A 13358-nucleotide genomic window follows, 5' to 3' on the forward strand; every position below is an offset into this window, starting at 1 on the left:
CCCTGCCAACATTATTCCTGGGCTTCAGTAAACCATCCTACCTCTCTATATGGTCACTTGTTTCTCAGTGATGGGGTAAATAATAAGGCCAGTCAATTCCATAAGCATCATTCATTGCCTTAATTCTTTCACCATAAAGTGTGTGTTCTTTGTTAGAAGCAATGTTACATGGAATACCATGATGGTTAAGGGCGATGGATGGTGTTATGCTCAGGGGTATGGTGGGCAGGGATATCGAATGGTGCCATCAGACAGCAACCATCCAAACACTCCAATACATCCCACTTTAATTCTAGGCATCCTACATTCCAGTGCCCTTATTTTTATGTAAGAGAATGGCTGTGAATTCACTAAATGCCTAAATTCAGCAACCCACAGGATCAAATTTTAAATTGGGATTTTAGCCACCTACAGATGTAGGAAGTTCATGGTTTTCAGTTCATACCATCAGTAAGAGACACTGCCCAACACAATTCACTGAAGGATCCCACAGGCTAGTGTATGGGTTGTGTTAATGAGCAATGGTTGTTTGCTTAAAGAAAAATGTGTGAAAAAAACAAAAGATGAATTTAGTACTGGGTGCTAGAAAGAAAAAATACACATATAAAGTAAATTACTGGAAATAATTTCTTGGTAATTCCTCCAACTAAAAGTGTTTAAAATACCATATTTAAGTTTCATTTTTTGTTTTGTTTTTTTGTTTGAGATGGAGTCTCGCTTTGTCACCCAGCCTGAAGTGCAGTGGCGTGATCTCGCCTCATTGCAACCTCCATCTTCTGGGTTCAAGAGATTCTCCTGCTTCAGCCTGCTGAGTAGCTGGGATCACAAGTATGAGCCAGCATGCCGAGTTAATCTTTGTATTTTTGATAAAGACAAGGTTTTACCATGTTGGCCAGACTGGTCTGGAACTCCTGACCTCAAGTGATCTGCACACCTCAGCCTCCCAAAGTGCTGGGATTACAGGTGTGAGCCACTGTGCCCGGCCCTGTACTTAAGTTTCTAGCTACCAATCCAATCCTCTTGATGCCTGAGGAGCCCTCTGTTTAGTCTTCACCAAATGGTCATCCAGCTTGTGTTCAGAAATCTAAGACAACAGGAAATTCAACCTAACCTGAGGCCACTCTAATGGCTAAAAATTCTTTGTGTTCAATGGAATTTTTTCTCATTGTAACTTATACCCTCGAAACTAATTTCAAATCTTGAAAAAAATCTTTTATATTTCATTGTTAATGAAGTTCCTACAGACACAATCTTCTATATAAAAAGTGACTCACAGTCTACCAAAATGCCTTGAAAGTGTAAATATAGTCACTTATACCAAGATAAGCTGTGGTCTGATGTTCATGATTTTTATAAAAGTTGAAGTCGAGGAATTGTTTCATACAATAACTTAGGGTCTTGTGGTCTCTCACCTATTAAAAATCCATTGGATGTATAACCTCTTTCTTGCTTTGGAGAAGGCCTTGGGTATGAGTAGTTTATTTGGCAGGTGGTTTAAGTAGGTTTCAGAAACAGCGTGAGATGGGGATTTGTGTGCTTGTGATTTATCAAGGGTGTACTTGGGAGAGACAAGTAAGAGGGAGTCAAGCAGGAAAGGAAACAACGTATGCAAGAATGAGGTTCCAGGTGAAATCCAGCTTCAGCCACATCTTACAGGAAGCTCTGGAGTATAAAATGAATGGCAGAGCCCCTCTTGCATTGGACAAAGGAGTGGAATTTGTGTATTCCTGTCCCAGGCAGTTACTGGTCATGGTCCATGAAATGAGAGGTTAGTGTTACTCCCAGGAATCTCTAGCCCCAGAGACTTCCGACATAAATAAAAAATCATCTAGAGAAAGTTGTGGGTATGACCCATTACCCAAGGTATCTGTGGCAGGTGGGCATTGAAAACAAGAACCAGACTGAGGAAGGGGATCCAGAGGATCTGGGTGAGGCATCAACAATATCCACAAATGTCCATCTCTTGCACCATTCAGGTCCATGTGCTTTTCACATTAGGTTTACTCCACCCTGTTACAGCTTCTCTGGGATTCTGGTTGGTTATAATTTCTGGAACACTTAAGACAGGAAAGTTTGTGAGACAAATTACAAACCCCACTGCTGCAGTTCAACCCAAGGCCTTCACTGATATTTATCACCTCTCTCCACCACACTGTCAGGTAGTACTTCTGCCCATCTGCATGGTTTGTCGGGTAGGTTGCCTCAGACTCATCTCTGAGGAGCCTGAGCTCCTGATTACCATTCCACTCTCAGGCTCTGCTTGCTGAATTTTTCCATGTACAGTTAAAATTAGGCATGGGAGGACCAAGATGGTAGATTATCCAAATGCCAAATATATTTCTTCTGCCTGCACCCCTTACACAGCAGCAGCCCTACTTCCTTCTGATAATCAGAGTCAATTTCTCTGCAGAAGGTAACTCCTTTCCACTAGCACAAAGAACTCAAAGTGTCAAGGAAGCAGTTGTAGTATTAAATTTAGTGGTATCCTCTGTTGACTGGTAGAAGTATATCCTTTCCGGAAATCAGAATCTCCACAACCGCAAGACTTAAAATTGTGAGGACAGGCAGAACAAATTCTGGGTCTCCAAGAGTGATGAGAAGTGGGGCCACTCCCACTCCACTCTTTGATTCTTAGACCCATATGTTGCACTGACTGGAAAGGCAGCACCATACAATGACTGTTGGTTTAAGGATAAAGGATAGTGACCTATCCTCATAACATGTCATTATAGCTAGATGTTCGCTCTTTACCAGGGCAAAATAGCATGCCAGGAGATACTTTTTAAATGGTATAGAGTTCTCTGCTACAGATGTCGTGGCCTTGCTCTAGAACCCAAATGGTCCATGCTATGCCTCTCCTATGGGACTTGCCAAATGTTCCAGATGATGTCTTTTTTCTATCACAGAAACTCTAATATTGTAGGATCTTCCAGGTTATATGGTCCTAGTGGCAGGACTGCTTGTACTACAGTTGGATCTGCTATAGAACTCTGATTCTAGACCCCAATCAAAACTGGCAACTTTCTGCGTCTGATAAATGTGTAGAGCAGCATTCCCAAGTGTGGAATATGCTGCCTCCAAAACCTGAAAAGGCTTTCTAAATATTATGTTTATTTTTTCTTAGTGTGTATTTCTTTCCTAGTGGTAGATGGTGCAAGATACAAAAACTTGTCTTTTATCTTGGATAGATTGCCTCAGGCCACTGGACTCCTAAAAACTTTATAGATGTGTCAGGCTCTTGTATTTTTGTAGATTTATCTTCCACACTCTGGACTGGATTGTCCTACCAAGGTATCCAAAGTAGACACCATTTATTATCCGTCCAGTATGGTTAACATGATATCACCAGTATAGTGGTCCAATGTGATGTTCCATGGTATGTCCATATGATTTGGGTCCCTTTAGATTAGAGCAACACTGAGTGTATAGTGTATATTGTATACTGTTCTCCATCCCATGTGAAAGAACTGCTTCTGGTCCCAGTTCCTAATGAGTAGTTAAAATAATGCATTCATCAAATCAATAGCTTTATATCATACACCAGCAACCATATTAATTTATTCTAGTAAAGATAGCACATCTAGCACAGCATCTGCAACTGGGACTACTACTTGATTAAGTTTGCAGTGGTCTACTGTCATCCACCATGATCCACTGAGTTAAAATTTTTTTGTGTGAGATGTGGTTCATATACCATAAAAGTCACCATTTTTAAATTTAAAAAAAAATGTTTATTTTTCTTATATTGGTAAAATATATGTAACAGAACTTTTACTATTTTAGCCATTTTTAAGTGAACAATTCAGTATCATTAAGCACATTCCCACTGTTGTGTCACATTATGGCTATCCATTTCCAAAACTTTTCATCATCCAAGCAGAAATTCTGTCCTCATTAAACAATAACTACCCTTCATCCCTTTCCCAGCCCTAGCCTACTTCTATTCTGCTTTCTGTCTCTGTGAATTTGAATATTCTGGGTACCTCATATAAGTGGAACCATACAATGTTTGTCTATTTGTGTGTGACTTATTTCACTTAGTGTAATGTCCTCAAGGCTCATCCATGTTGTGACATGTATCAGAATATTACTTGTTTTTAAGGCTGAATAATATTCCTTGTATATATATACCACATTTTGTTTATCTATTCATCTGCTGATGGACATTTGGGTTGTTTCCACCTTTTGGCTATTATGAATAATACTGCTGTGAATATTTATGTACAAGTATCTGTTTAGATCTCTGCTTTTAATTCTTTGGAGTGTATGTTTAGAAGAAGAGTCACTGAATTATATGGTAACTCTACATTTAACTTTTTTTTTTGAGACGGAGTCTTGCTCTGTCGCCCAGGCTGGAGTGCAGTGGCCAGATCTCGGCTCACTGCAAGCTCCGCCTCCCGGGTTCACGCCATTCTCCTGCCTCAGCCTCCCGAGTAGCTGGGACTACAGGCACCCGCCACCTCGCCCGGCTAGTTTTTTGTAATATTTAGTAGAGACGGGGTTTCACCGTGTTAGCCAGGATGGTCTCGATCTCCTGACCTCGTGATCCACCCGTCTCCGCCTCCCAAAGTGCTGGGATTACAGGCTTGAGCCACCGCGCCCGGCTACATTTAACTTTTTAAGAAACTGTCAAACTATTCTCCATAGCGGTTGTACCATTTTCCATTCCCGCCAGCAATGCAAAAGAGTTCCAATTTCTCCACATCCTTGCCCACACTTATTCTTTATATATATATAAAATAATAACTTTATATTTATATTATTTATGTTATATTCTATATATATATAATAACTGTTCTACTGAGTGTGAAATGATACCTCATTGTGGTTTTGATTTGCATTTTCCTAATGATAAGTAGCGATATTGAGCATCATCTTTCCATGTGCTTATTGGTCATTTCTTCTTCAAAGAAGTATATCGTCTTTGTAGAAATGTCTATTTGGACTCTGCTCATTTTTGAATTGGGTTATTTTGGTTTCTTTGTTGTGGAGTTGTAGGAATTCTTTATACATACTGAATATTAATCTCTTATCAGATATATGATTTGCAAATATTTTCTCCTATTCTGTGAGTTGTCTTTTTAATTTCTAGACAGTGTTCTTTGAGTTACAGCAATTTTAAATTTTGATGAAATCAAATTTATCTTTTTTTCCTTTGGTTGCATGTGTTTTGCTATTATATCTAAGAAACTGTTGCCTAATCCAAGCTCACAACAATTTCACCTATTTTTTCAGAGTCTTGTAGGTTTAGCTCTTACATTTAGGTCTTTGATCCATTTTGAGTTAATTTTTGTGTATGGTGTGAGCTAGAGATCCAAATTCATTGTTTTGGGTGGATTCATTCATGTGGATATCTACTTGTCTCAGCATTATTTGCCCAAAATACTATCTTTTCCCCAGTAAGTGGTCTTGGCAACTTTGTCAAAAAAATCAATTAAGCATAAAGATATGGATTTATTTCTAGACTCTCAATTCTAGTCTATTGAGTTAAATATCTCTACTTATGCCAGTACCACATTGTCTTGACTACTGTGGATCCATTGGACTTTAGTAAAAGCTAGAATAGTACATTAAGAGTGTATGTAGGGTGGGCGCGGTGGCTCATGCCTGTAATCCCAGCACTTTGGGAGGCCGAGGTGGGTGGATCATGAGGTCAGGAGATCGAGACAATCCTGGCCAACATGGTGTAACCCCATGTCTACTAAAAATACAAAAATTATCTGAGTGTGGTGGCATGCGCCTGTAGTCCCAGCTACTCGGGAGACTGAGGCAGGAGAATCACTTGAACCAGGGAGGCAGAGGTTGCAGTGAGCCGAGATCGTGCCACTGCACTCCAGCCTGGCGACAGAGCAAGACTCCATCTCAAAAAAAAAAAAAAAAAGTGTATATTAGGGACAACAACCTCCATATCCTTTAAATCTTTGAGATAGGTACTAATTTCCCCTACTTTTTTCATGAGCATGTATGAGAGTTCTAGTTGTTCAAATGCACTTGGTATTTTGCTCTTTTAAAGTTTAGCCATTCTGTGATTATGTAGTGGTATCTCATTAGAACTTTAATTTGCATTTTTCCTTTGACTAATCGGGATAAGCACCTTTTCATATGCTTACTGGACATTTGAAAGTCTTCTTCTGAAGGGTATTGTCTATTCTTACAGATTGTTGATTTGTGGAAATTCAATATATATTCTGATTGAGTCTTTTGTCAATTATATGTATTGCAAATATCCTCTCTGGATTCTTGGCAACCTTTTCCCTCTAGTATGTTTTGACAGACATTCCTAATCTTAATATTGTCAAATTTGTGAATTCTTTTCCTTATGTTTGTACTTTTGGTGTCTTGTTTAACAATCTTTGAGGCCGGACGCAGTGGCTCACGCCTATAATCCCAGCACTTTGGGAGGCCTAGGCGGGCGGATCACCTGAGGATAGGAGTTCGAGACCAGCCTGACTAACATGGTGAAACCTCGTTTCTACTAAAAATACAAAAAATTAGCCGAGAGTGGCGGCACGCGCCGGTAATCCCAGCTATTTGGGAAGCTGAGTCAGGAGAATCACTTGAACACGGGAGGCAGGGGTTGCAGTGAGCTGAGATCACGCCATAGTGCTTCAGCTTGGGCAACAAGGGTGAAACTCTATCTCCAAAAAAACAAAATCAAAAATGATAAAAAACAAGCTTTGCCTACCCCAAAGCCATAAAGATATTTTTCTTTTTTTCTTTTGAGATGGAGTCGGGCTGGAGTTCAGTGGCGCCAGGCTAGAGTGCAGTGGTACGATCTGTGCTCACTGCAACCTCCGCCTCCCGGTTTCAAGTGATTCTCCTGCCTCAGCCTCCCGAGTAGCTGGGACTACAGGCACGTACCACTACGACCAGCTAATTTTTTGTAGTTTTAGTAGAGACAGAGTTTCACTGTGTTAGCTAGGATGGTCTCGATCTCCTGACCTCGTAATCCGCCCACCTAGGCCTCCCGAAGTATTGGGATTACAGGTGTGAGCCACTGCACCTGGCCAGATAATTTTCTATGTTGATTTCTATAAGTTTTATTATTCTAATAACAGTTAGATCTACAAATAACCTGGAATTTGTGTGTGTAAAGTAGGGATCAAAGTTTTGTCTTTGCTTTAGTTTTTCCCATATGGTCATCTAATTGACCCAGTAACATTTACTGGAAATGCCATCTTTAGCACACTCTTCTGGAGTTCCAACTTTGTCATAACTCAAGTGGGCCTATATGTGTGGGTTTGTTTCTTAACACTATTCAGTGTCTTAATGACTGTAACTGTGTAATGAGTCTAATATATGGTTGCATAAATCCTCCTACATTCTTTTTCTTCTTCAAGATTGAGCTGGCTGTTTTTGGTCCTTTTCATTTCCAGATGCATTTTAGAATCAGCCATCAATTCCACAAAACAAAACTGCTGGAACTTTGAAAGGGATTACATTTAATATATACATCAATTTGGGGAGAATTCACATCTTCACAACATTGAATCTTCTAATCCTTGAACATAGTATATACTTTGAAGTTTAAAATGTCTTCTTTCATTTCTCTTTCAAAAGATAACTTAGGAGAATATCGTCATAGCCTGGCAGGCAAAATGCCTTAAATATAAAACACCAACTTTCAAAATCATTTAAAACTTTCTATGTAGATAACTTGTACAACTTTCATTATACTCAATGGAATATATTTGATTTTTGGAAAGACTATTACGAATAGCATTGTTTTAAAATTTTACTTTCTAACTTAGATTGCTGGAATATAGAAGTTAAATTGATTGACCTTGTATCTAGTAATACTGGCAAACTTATTTAATTATGATAGATTATTTATAGATTCCTTTGGATTTTCTGGCATACAAAACAATGTCATTTGCAAATACTACCAGTTTTATTTTTTTCCTTTCCAATACTTACACCTTTTATTTCCCTTTATTATCTTCTTGCACTAGCAAGAATTGTATCTTTAGTACAATATTGACTAGAAGAGGAAAGAGTGAGCATCTTAGTCTCTTTACTTGCTCTAGTGGGGAAGCATTCAATATTTTACCTTTAGGTAAAATAGATTTGTAGATATTTTTTCTCAGATTAAGAAAGTGGCTGAGTGTGGTGGCTCACGCCTTTAATCCCAGGACTTTGGGAGGTTGAGGCAGGCAGATCACCTGAGGTCAGGAGTTTGAGACCAGCCTTGCCAACATGGTGAAACCCTGTCTCTACTAAAAATACAAAAATTAGCCAGACGTGGTGGTGTGCACCTGTAATCCCAGCTAGTCAGGAGGCTGAGGCAGGAGAATTGCTTGAGCCCAGGAAGTGGAGGTAGCAGTCAGCTGAGATCGCACCACTGCACTCCAGCCTGGGTGACAGAGTGAGTCTCTGTCTCAAAAAAAAAAAAAAAAAAAAAAAAGAAAGAAAAAAAGAAAAAAGAGAGAAAAGGGTAAATATGTGGGAAACTCTAAATAAATTTTAATTGTATGAAATAATAATAAAATCTTCTAGGCAATAATAACATCAAACAAGGTAGAGTTTACAACAAAAACTCTACTAAAGATAAGAAAACACTTTGTAATGATTAAACTGCAGTCCATGAGGAAGATAAAACAATCATAAACGTGTAAGTCCTGAAAACATAGTCTCAAAATACATATGACAAAAATTGACAAAACTTAATGAAACAAATATACAATCAGAGCAGATTATAAAACATCTCTCAGTAACTGATATTGACAAGCAGAAAAAATATCAGTACAGTGAAGATCTATACTGCACAGTTAACAAATGTTACTAATTGGCACATACAGAAAACTATAAACAACAACTTCAGAATATAGATTTTTTCCCCCTATTGCACACGGATGGGAATCCTTTCAAAGAAGGCACAGGTAGCAGAAGTCTGAGGTCTGATCTCTCTAGTAGAATAAATAACAGATACAATAAATGCACGTTTCCATGCCCCCTGTACATTTGCATTCTAATTCCACTATTGAGGGCCAGGTGGGAGTTTGTTTAGCTGGAGGATGTGGGATATCTCTCACTTTGGGTATAATGGGTAGACTCAGAGACCAGGAGTTATATTTTGGAGGGGACCCAAAGGTCTAGCTTGCTATATTCAATTCCAAAATAGATTGCAGATTCCCAGGGTTCAGATGGATCCAGGGGAAGCAGTATTTGTGATAAGAGCTACATAAATGCCACCAAAGAGGTAAAAGGTAAGGAAAAGCATACCAGACAACAATTAATTGATACAGAGAAACTCCTGAGATGAAATGCGTGTATTTGCTGAGGATTTTTAAGGGATTCCCAAGCCTTCCAAGTCATTCTGGACAGTTTCTCTGCTTTTCTGAGCTATTTCATTGACAGTAGTAGCTTCCTTTAGATCCTATTTTTGCAAAAGGTGTATCTGCCTGCTATGGTTTGAAAGTTTTTGGCCCCTCCAAAATTCACATTGAAACAGAATTCCTAATGTAATAGTATTAAGAGGTGTGGTCTTTAGGAAGTGATTGATTCAGAGCCTTCATGAAAAGGACCAGATGCCCTTATAAAATAACTTGACAGAGGGAGTTAGCCGTTTTTGCCCTTCCATCCCTTCCGCCATGTGAGGACACAGTGTTCTTCCCCTCTGGAGGGTGCAGCAACAAGGTGCCATCTTGGAAGCAGAGAGCAGCCTTTGCCAGACACGCATCCTGCCCACGCCTTGATCTTGGACTTTCCAGCTTCCAGAGCTGTGAGAAATAAATTTTTGTCCTTTATAAATTATAAATACAGATTTATAAATCTGTATATATAAATAAATTTATAAATTATGCTGTCTCCAGTATTTTGTTCTGGAATGGACTAGGATACTGCCTTTAGAAGTGTATATACTGTACACAGAAAACCTCTAGAAAGTTATACCCCAATGTTAATAGCAGTTATTTACGAGAATGGGATTTGGGATCTTTTTTTCCTTTTTCTTATTTGCATATACTGGTTTTCCTGAAATAAATAAACAAGTAAGCAAAAATGAACAAGTAAGCATACATAACTTGTGTAACTCCTTTGTTTCTACACTGTCACCCAGGCTGGAGTGCAGTGGTGCAATCTCAGCTCACTGCCTCTTCTGCCTCGCAGGCTCAAGCCATCCTCCCACCCCAGCCTCCTGAGTAGCTAGGACTACAGGCACATGCCACTACACCCAGCTAATATGCTTTTTTGTATTTTGTTTTTTATAGATCTGGGGTTTTGCCATGTTTCCCAGGCTGGTCTTGAACTCCTAGGCTCAAGCTATCTGCCTGCCTCAGCCTCCCAAAGTGCTGGGATTACAGGCAGGAATCACTGTGCCTGGCCAATTTTTAGTTTTATTTTTTAAACAGAAATTAACCTCAAAATCCCATAGACTTGAGTTTGATCCTGAATCAAAAAACCAAAGCCCAAATCAATCACAATCCCCTGAACACCATCTTGTGATGCAGTTGCAATCAGAGCTGCATTTTCTCTTCCTCGGTGAGATCTGTGAATACCTAAGACTTGAATGCATGGTGTGACTATAAATCCATGCCTGAGTTTTCTTAAAACACTCGAGAACTTATAAATTCAAGAAGTACTGTCTTTCAAAGTCACTCTGCTTGTTTCAGCTTTGGATTTCCTCCATGAAATTGTCTTCAGAGCTGGTTTAGTAATGCTAAAGTAAATCAATTTCATTATAATTCATAAGAAATGCTTGCTTAAGCCACAGTCTTATTCCTCTTTTCATGCCCTCTTTCTTAGTGTTCTTTATTTTTATTGCTAATGTGTTTGACTAAGACTTCAAGGTCCTATTGTTGAAAACCTGGGGAAAAGAGTGTGGGAAGAGGTTCTGAGGCATAATAAAGCCTGGGGCTTGGGGAGGAGTCCAGGGAGGGGGCTGGACAGTTTGAATGTTAGGCCCAAAGGTAAGGTGACCATAAAATTTATCACCCCATTCTGGTATACTTTTGAGTGTGAAATAGTCATGATTAATAATCATATCAGGTCAACCAAGATGTATGGTCACCCTATGTGTATAGGGAGCAAGTCAAGGAAGGCACTCTAATATCTGTCCACTTGGGCTACATTTTGGGCAAGAGATGCACCAGTATAACTGGCCAAGGGCCGTAAATGTGAATTGCCGGAAGTGGAGGATGGCTTCTGTTTGAGGATGGAGCTATCATTGGGACAGATCCATCTTTAATTTAGGGAACTCTTATTCAGTGAAAAACAGTTACATTGAATTTCTTGGAAGTACTTCTAATAGGTTATAAAGATTTTGTGACTACTTACACATTCAGCTACTCCTTGGAAATGAAAAGATTTTTAAGGTATTATAATACACCCACCCACCTACACATTTTCTTGTCACCTTTTGAGACTCCACCATACCCCTGGAATTCTCACATTTCCGTCTCCCCTCAAAAGACTGACAAAAGATTAAACAGCCAACAAAATCCCCCTAATTGCATGATCATTCAGTCTAAGTTGTTCTCCCATTCACTGCCTTATAGTCTGTTCTTTTGTCTTGTGTTTTCCATCTGTGCAAAGCTGCAGTCTCATTGAGTTTGTTGGCTTTCCCACTTAAGTTGTTTATTGTGCCAAATCTCATTCATTCTGGTGGAAATCAGCCTGCAACACAAGGGTCCACGCCATATATATTAAGTATTGCTTTGTTTTTTAAGCCACTGCTTATTGTAACACACATCTTACCAAACTCAAAAAGCAAGAAATCAAATCTTTCTTTCAATAGTTTCAAAGTTAACTTTACTATCCATAATACATACTTCTAAAAGAATTCCAGAATAGCTGAATTCATACATTTCACAAAAATTTAGAAGAAATCACACAGTTCCCTACCTCAAGGCTCTCACAGCAAACAAATCCAAAAAAATGATCAACTGTATACTTAACATTTGTGTACTTTATGTAAATTATACCTCAATAAAAATATAAATAAAACCAATTTTGCTATGTGCTATGGGCTTTTACAGGTCAAGAAAATTGATCTTTGGAGTCTCATAACACTTTTTTTCACACAGGTTACTTATTTTAGATATTTATTTTTCCCTGAGTAAAATGGATTAATCACAAGTAATGACATTGGATCAGTCTTGCCTCTTTTAAGCATAGGCCTTTACTGTAATCTGCTTCCAAACAATCCCAATAAAATCATGGATTTTAAGAGTCAAAAAGTTGCTCAGAGACTTCTTCAGGGACTCTTAACTTTTTCTGCCACATGGATCCTTTGAAACTCTGATAAAAGCAAAGCTATAGATTTCCTCCCCAGAAATATACACATGCACAAAGATTTTGGGATAAACACACCACTGAAAACCATGCAAGGACCCACTTAGGAACCCAAAGATCTCAAATTAAGATCCACTGAGATAACACAATCGTTTTCCTCCAGATGAAAACAATAGACCCAGGGAGCGAAAGCAACCTGTTTAGGCGCTGAAGACAGAACCCAGACTTCTGATACTGTTTACTCCATTGTCTCTTCAGATATCATTAAGTTCCCTTGGCCCCCAAAACTCCCATCTGTGGATTTCCTGAGTTTAGAAGAACTTCCACAGTACCTTGTAGCCTACCTTTTGTAATTGGAGTCACACCGGAAGCTGGTCAAAGTTTACTTTTTACTTATTGGAGAACAACAAGTACAAAGCAGAGTTCCTTATATTAAATTGGGATGTTTTTCTCTTTTTTTTCTTAAAATCCAAACGGAAGTGAAAATTAAAATCCAGCAATAAAGGGTTTTCTTTTTAGTTTAATGAAATCAACTCTAAAATTTGCTTTTATTTATACTCTGAAATTTAAAATTTTGTTCTTCGTTGATCTTTATAACATCGGAAAGATTGAACTTACACTTTGCTCTGTGAATCTTTCAATGTTCCGTGACCAAACAATACATTTCAATCCAACCCAGGAAATTTCTGCGACTTGTGCCCACTCAGTTTTGCAGTTTGGAACAGAATTCTTGCTCCCAATCCAGAGACTGAGAGAAATGAAAGAGGACTCAGAAAACCTTTTCTTCTGTGTGAAAGGCCTGATCCTAAGTGGAGCAATCAATAAAGAAAAGGGCTCAAGCTGCAGCCTACAAATTCCTTAGAGTTTAATGTGTTCAGGATGAGGTGAAGAAATTACATAAACCCGTGAATAGACATCCAATAGAAGCCATGTGTATAGGCATTCTGTCCCTAAAGGTTTTGCTAGGTACTTACCAAGCTATTCCTTCTGTGCAATCATCTTTTGTTTCTGTACTTGCATGGATGAGAGCTGAACACTTATGTGCCAGCTATTGTTCTAAACCCATGACATTATTTAATCTTCACGACAATTCTTTAAGGTAGTCTTATTACTATGCCCATTTTATA

This window comes from Chlorocebus sabaeus, chromosome 26 (genome assembly GCF_047675955.1).
Source record: "Chlorocebus sabaeus isolate Y175 chromosome 26, mChlSab1.0.hap1, whole genome shotgun sequence".
NCBI lineage: Eukaryota > Metazoa > Chordata > Mammalia > Primates > Cercopithecidae > Chlorocebus > Chlorocebus sabaeus.